At 54.5% G+C, this 7,058-nt stretch overlaps 1 pseudogene; it reads left to right on the forward strand.

Moving 5' to 3' along the window:
* The window catches only part of LOC124022291, a 112,571-nt pseudogene extending 106,756 nt beyond the window's left edge, over positions 1–5,815 (forward strand).
* Positions 5,816–7,058: the final 1,243 nt, after the last annotated feature.

The raw sequence follows: 7,058 nt of genomic DNA on the forward strand, positions 1-7,058 counted from the left end.
GTAGGGGTTAGGGGGTAGGGGTTAGGGGTAGGGGTAGGGGTTAGGGGTAGGGGTTAGGGTGGGTAGGGTTAGGGGTAGGGGTTAGGGGGTAGGGGGTTAGGGGGGGTTAGGGGTAGGGGTTAGGGTTAGGGGGTAGGGGGTAGGGGTTAGGGGTTAGGGTTAGGGGGTAGGGGTTAGGGTTAGGGGGTAGGGGGTGGTTAGGGGGTAGGGGTAGGGGGTAGGGGGTAGGGGTAGGGGTTAGGGGTAGGGGTTAGGGGGTAGGGGTTAGGGGGTAGGGGTAGGGGGGTTAGGGGGGTTAGGGGTAGGGGTTAGGGGTTAGGGGATTAGTGGGTAGGGGGGTTAGGGGTAGGGGTTAGGGGGTAGGGGTAGGGATAGGGGGGGTTAGGGTAGGGGTAGGGGTTAGGGGTAGGGGTTAGGGGTTAGTGGGTAGGGGTTAGGGGTAGGGTTAGGGGTAGGGGTTAGGGATTAGGGGTTAGGGGGTAGGGGTTAGGGGGTTAGGGGTAGGGGGGGTAGGGGTTAGGGGGTAGGGGTAGGGGTTAGGGGTTAGGGGTTAGGGGTAGGGGTAGGGTAGTGGTTAGGGGTTAGGGGTAGGGGTTAGGGGTAGGGGTTAGGGGGTAGGGGTAGGGGTAGGGGTTAGGGGTTAGGGTAGGGGTTAGGGGTAGGGGTTAGGGGTAGGGGGTAGGGGTTAGGGGGTAGGGGTTAGGGGTAGGGGGTAGGGGTTAGGGGTAGGGGTTAGGGGGTTAGGGTAGGGGTTAGGGGGTAGGGGTAGGATAGGGGTAGGGGTTAGTGGGTAGGGGTAGGGGTTAGGGGTAGGGGTTAGGGGGGGTAGGGGTTAGGGGGTAGGGGTTAGGGGTTAGGGATTAGGGGTTAGGGGTTAGGGGTTAGGGGTTAGGGGTTAGGGGTTAGGGGGGGGTTAGGGGGTAGGGGTTAGTGGGTTAGGGGTAGGGGTTAGTGGTTAGGGGGTAGGGGGTAGGGGTTATGGGGTAGGGGGTAGGGGTTAGGGGTTAGGGGGTAGGGGTTAGGGAGTAGGGGTTAGGGGTTAGGGGGGTAGGGGATAGGGGGTAGGGGTGAGTGGGTAGGGGGTAGGGGGTTAGGGGGTAGGGGTTAGTGGGTAGGGGTTAGGGGTAGGGGGTAGGGGGTAGGGGTTAGGGGTTAGGGGGTAGCGGATAGGGGGTAGGGAGAGTAACTGTTTCACTGGAGTCTGTACGGGAACACCGGGACTACTGTTCCCTATACGCAGGGTAAGACTGGGGGTTAGGGGGTAGGATTTAAGGGGTAGGGGGTAGAGGTTAGGTGGTAGGGGTTAGGGATAGGGGTTAGGGGTTAGGGGTAGGGGGGGTAGGGGGTAGGGGTTTGGGGGTAGGGGTTAGGGGTAGGGGGTAAGGGTTAGTGTATAATGGTTAGGGGGTAGTGGTTAGGGTTTAGGGGTATGGTTTAATGTCAATGTTATGGCGGGTAGAGGAGAAGGGATAGGGGCTGTTATGATTGGTGTATGGAGGCACTAGGTTGGGGTATTAGGGAGGTAGGGGCTGGGATATTAGGGAGTTAGGGGCTGGGGTATTAGGGTAGGGGCTGAGGTATTAGGGAGGTGAGGGGCTGGGGTATTAGGGAGGTAGGGGCTGGGGTATTATGGAGGTAGGGACTGGGGTATTAGGGAGGTAGGGACTGGGGTATTAGGGAGGTAGGGGCTGGGGTATTAGGGAGGTAGGGGCTGGGGTATTAGGGAGGTGAGGGGCTGGGGTATTAGGGAGGTGAGGGGCTGGGGTATTAGGGAGGTAGGGGCTGGGGTATTAGGGAGGTAGGGGCTGGGGTATTAGGGAGGTAGGGGCTGGGGTATTAGGGAGGTAGGGACTGGGGTATTAGGGAGGTAGGGACTGGGGTATTAGGGAGCTAGGGGCTGGGGTATTAGGGAGGTGAGGGGCTGTGGTATTAGGGAGGTAGGGGCTGGTGTATTAGGGTAGGGGCTGTGGTATTAGGGTAGGGGCTGTGGTATTAGGGGGTAGGGGCTGGGGTATTAGGGAGGTAGGGGCTGGGGTATTAGGGAGGTAGGGGCTGTGGAATTAGGGTAGGGGCTGTGGTATTAGGGTAGGGGCTGGGGTATTAGGGAGGTAGGGGCTGGAGTATTAGGGAGGTAGGGGCTGGGGTATTAGGGAGGTGAGGGGCTGGGGTATTAGGGAGGTAGGGGCTGGGGTATTAGGGAGGTAGGGGCTGTGGTATTAGGGTAGGGGCTGGGGTATTAGGGAGGTAGGGGCTGGGGTATTAGGGAGGTAGGGGCTAGGGTATTAGGGAGGTAGGGGCTGTGGTATTAGGGAGGTGAGGGCTGGGGTATTAGGGAGGTAGGGGCTGGGGTATTAGGGAGGTAGGGGCTGGGGTATTAGGGAGGTAGGGGCTGGGGTATTAGGGAGGTAGGGGCTGTGGTATTAGGGTAGGGGCTGGGGTATTAGGGAGGTAGGGGCTGGTGGTATTAGGGAGCTAGGGGCTGGGCTATTAGGGAGGTAGGGGCTGGGGTATTAGGAAGGTAGGGGCTGGGGTATTAGGGAGGTGAGGGGCTGGGCTATTAGGGAGTTGAGGGGCTGGGGTATTAGGGAGGTAGGGGCTGGGGTATTAGGGAGGTAGGGGCTGGGGTATTAGGGAGGTGAGGGGCTGGGGTATTAGGGACAGAGGGGCTGTGGTATTAGGGTAGGGGCTGGGGTATTAGGGAGTAGGGGCTGGTGGTATTAGGGAGCTAGGGGCTGGGCTATTAGGGAGGTAGGGGCTGGGGTATTAGGAAGGTAGGGGCTGGGGTATTAGGGAGGTGAGGGGCTGGGCTATTAGGGAGTTGAGGGGCTGGGGTATTAGGGAGGTGAGGGGCTGGGCTATTAGGGAGGTGAGGGGATGGGGAGAGGGACAGACACAATCCGTCTCCCTCCGCTGCACCTTTCTGGGTAGTAATATCATTTCAATACGGTCAGGAATACTATCTAAGTAATTATGTTAAATGTTCAGAGAAATGAATGAGATGGTTTCTCAGATGCTGAGTCAGTCGATACTAATGTGATCCTGATGAATTATCCTTTACTGGGAAGGAGAATACATGGGTCATAGTTACCAGAAGACAGACTTTTAGAGAACAGTCAAACTTCAAATGATGATCCCTAGATGATAATCTGTGTCTCTGTCTCTCTCTCTCTCTCTCTCTCTCTCTCTCTCTCTCTCTCTCTCTCTCTCTCTCTCTCTCTCTCTCTCTCTCTCTCTCTCTCTCTCTCTCTCTCTCTGTCTCTCTCTCTCTGTCTCTCTCTCTCTGTCTCTGTCTCTCTCTCTGTCTCTGTGTCTCTGTCACTCTCTCTCTCTCTGTCTCTGTGTCTCTCTGTCTCTGTCTGTCTCTGTCTCTCCTCTCTCCCTTTCCTCCACGTTCCCTCCTCTCGCTCTTAATTTCTGTCCTCCATCTCCCTCCTCGCCCTCTCTCTCTCTCTCTCTCTCTCTCTCTCTCTCTCTCTCTCTCTCTCTGTCTCTCTCTCTCTGTCTCTCTCTCTCTGTCTCTCTCTCTCTCTGTCTCTGTCTCTGTCTCTCTCTCTGTCTCTGTGTCTCTGTCACTCTCTCTCTCTCTGTCTCTGTGTCTCTCTGTCTCTGTCTGTCTCTGTCTCTCCTCTCTCCCTTTCCTCCACGTTCCCTCCTCTCGCTCTTAATTTCTGTCCTCCATCTCCCTCCTCGCCCCTCTCTCTCTCTCTCTCTCTCTCTGTAGGGGATTTGGAGTTGTATCCACGGCGTCCACATCGACATGAAAAAGAAGTCCGAGCTGGATTTTAGCCCTCAGGCTAACATGTTGAAGCTCATCAAGTCAGCCAAACAGATGACCAACATGTCCAACCTGTCTGCGTCCAGGATTAATTCCCCCAAGCGTGCGGCTGAGTTCATGCACTCGGCGGGGCCCATGATCATGGATATGATGGCTGAGAAAGGTTTTTTCTCTCTCAATTTGATTTTTTTGATTCAAACACATTACAACCACACATCGTGGATATAAATGCATTTCAAATCATTAAAAAACATTTTTATTTGATTTATTTAACCTTTATTTAACTTGGCAAGTCAGTTATTTTAAATATATATTTTATTTTAAGGTAACTTCATCTACGCCGACAATCGAAGCTACGCCCCTAAAGAGGTGATCTACGGCGATACGGGCGACCTCCAGGCGTACCTGGCCAACCGACACAAAGACCACCTGAATAACTACATCTTCCAAGGCGGACAGCACCCTCTGACCCTCAACGAGTCAAACCCAAACTCCGTGGAAGTGGCGGTGAGCGCGGACGCCGCCCAGACCAACGCCAAACCCAGAGGCCTGTGGAAGAAGTCCGTGGACACAATGCGGCATGGTCCAGGTGTCCCGGGCCCAGACATGCTGTCCCCCGACCCCCGCATCTCCATGAAGACGCAACGATACCTTCCGGAGGAAGCAGCTCACTCAGACATCTCTGACTGCTCCAGCCGAGGAGGAGGCGGTTCGTACCAGGACCCAGAAAACAACAAGCACCTGAAGAACAAGGACGGATTAAAAAAAAGACAGGTGACGTCGAAATACCCGAGGGACTGCAGCGAAGTAGAGCTGTCCTACTTAAAGACTAAGCAGGGCAGCGGAGGGGGTGGAGGAGTGGGAGGACAGGGACAAGGACAGATCTACACCATAGACTCAGAACTCAATCTCAACTCTGATCCTTTACACTACCGCGAGAGTCGAGGCCTGGCCGCCGACGACCTGGACTACCCAGAGATCTACTCTGACCACAACGACAACTACAGGAAGTGTCAGGATCAGCCAATCATCCACCTCAACTCGTCCCCGCTGCACCACGCCGACGTCGACCTGCTCCCGGACTCGACTTACTCTAAACACTACGGCGTGAAGGATAAGAGCTCGTCCCTGTCGCCCCACGAGACCAACGACCGTTCCAAACAAACCCATTGCCGCTCGTGTCTGTCCAAGTTCCCTGCCAGTAGCAGCTACACCCCGGGTCACTACACGCCCACAAACACCGCTTCTGTCGCCGCCGCCGCAGCCGCCGCCGCCGCCCGCTCGCCCTACAACCGCTGCGAAGCGTGCCTCCACACTGCTAACCTCTACGACATCAGCGAAGACCAGCTGCTCCAGGACGCCCTGCTGACCGACCAGGGAATGCATCAACATCAGGACGAGATGTTCGGCCACTACTGGCCTCAGACGGACGGTCCGCACGTCCAGAAGAGAAACCGCTTGCGTATGTCCCGCCAACACTCGTTCGACAACATCATGCTGGAGAAGCCTAAAGAAATAGATCTGGGGCGTCCGGCTCGCTCCGTCAGCCTCAAAGAGAAAGACCGCTGCTTCCTGGACGATTCTCCCTACGCCAACCTTTTCAGCGTCCGCCAGGCCGACAAGCTTTTGGGCTCCAGGTCGATGCTGTTCAACCTGGAGGAGAACAAACGGAGCAAGTCACTGTACCCCGAACATGGCTCTGACAACCCCTTCATGGCGTCTTCGCTGAGGGACGACGCGCGCCTCGTCCACGGACGCAGCTCCTCCGACATTTACAAACAGCTGGGAGGAGGAGGGCTCAAAACATCGCAACGCAACGAAAACAATCTGAGATCCTCGGTCAAATCCGCCGCTTCCTACTGCTCCCGGGACGGAGGACGGATACCAGCCAATGACATGTACATTACAGAGCATGTGATGCCTTATGTAGCCAATAAGACGAGTTCTTACTCAGCCGCACCGCGAGGGGTACTAAACTCAGCCCAGTTCAGCAATAGACGGGTTTATAAGAAGATACCCAGTCTGGAGTCAGACGTTTAATACACTTAATGATTATAATTATTAGTAGGTTATTACGAAGTCTTTCTGCTGTGTTTTATTATAGTTTATAACTATCTACTATCCACTTAGGATGCCATAGACACACCTATTATTCTTCTTCTGCTACTACAACTACTACTACTCACATGTTAAGCCAGATATACGTACCAGGGGAGTTGAAGCTCTCTCTCCCTCTCTGCTGATCTCTCTGTTTCTTCCAGGGGAGTTGAAGCTCTCTCTCTACTAATCTCTATGTTCCTTCCAGGGGAGTTGTAGACCTCTCTCTCTCTCTACGGATCTCTCTGTTCCTTCCAGGGGAGTTGTAGTGAGAGGTTTGGCCCGTCATATGATTCATGGACAGACAGACAGACAGACAGACAGACAGACAGACAGACAGACAGACAGACAGACAGACAGACAGACAGACAGACAGACAGACAGACAGACAGACAGACAGACAGACAGACAGACAGACAGACAGACAGACAGACAGACAGACAGACAGACAGTAGGAGGTAGAAAGAGGAGAGAGATAGAGAGGAGGAGGATTCAGGAGAAAGAGAGATGGAGAGGAGGAGGAATCAGGAGAGAGAGAGATAGAGAGGAGGAGGATTCAGGAGAAAGAGAGATGGAGAGGATGAGGAATCAGGAGAGAGGGAGAGGAGGAGGAATCAGGAGAGATGGAGAGGAGGAGGAATCAGGAGAGAGAGATAGAGATGAGGAGGAATCAGGAGAGAGAGAGAGAGAGAGGAGGAGGAATCAGGAGAGAGAGATAGAGAGGAGGAGGAATCAGGAGAGAGATAGAGAGGAGGAGGAATCAGAGAGAGATAGAGAGGAGGAGGAATCAGAGAGAGAGATAGAGAGGAGGAGGAATCAGGAGAGAGATAGAGAGGAGGAGGAATCAGGAGAGAGATAGAGAGGAGGAGGAATCAGGAGAGAGAGAGATAGAGAGGAGGGGGAATCAGGAGAGAGATAGAGAGGAGGAGGAATCAGGAGAGAGATAGAGAGGAGGAGGAATCAGGAGAGAGATAGAGAGGAGGGGGAATCAGGAGAGAGATAGAGAGGAGGAGGAATCGGGAGAGAGAGATAGAGAGGAGGGGGAATCAGGAGAGAGAGAGATAGAGAGGAGGAGGAATCAGGAGAGAGAGAGATAGAGAGGAGGAGAGATAGAGAGGAGGAGGAATCAGGAGAGAGAGAGAGAGGAGGGGGAATCAGGAGAGAGAGATAGAATGGAGGAAGAATC

The sequence above is a fragment of the Oncorhynchus gorbuscha genome, unplaced genomic scaffold (genome assembly GCF_021184085.1).
Source record: "Oncorhynchus gorbuscha isolate QuinsamMale2020 ecotype Even-year unplaced genomic scaffold, OgorEven_v1.0 Un_scaffold_1319, whole genome shotgun sequence".
Classification (NCBI taxonomy): Eukaryota; Metazoa; Chordata; class Actinopteri; order Salmoniformes; family Salmonidae; genus Oncorhynchus; species Oncorhynchus gorbuscha.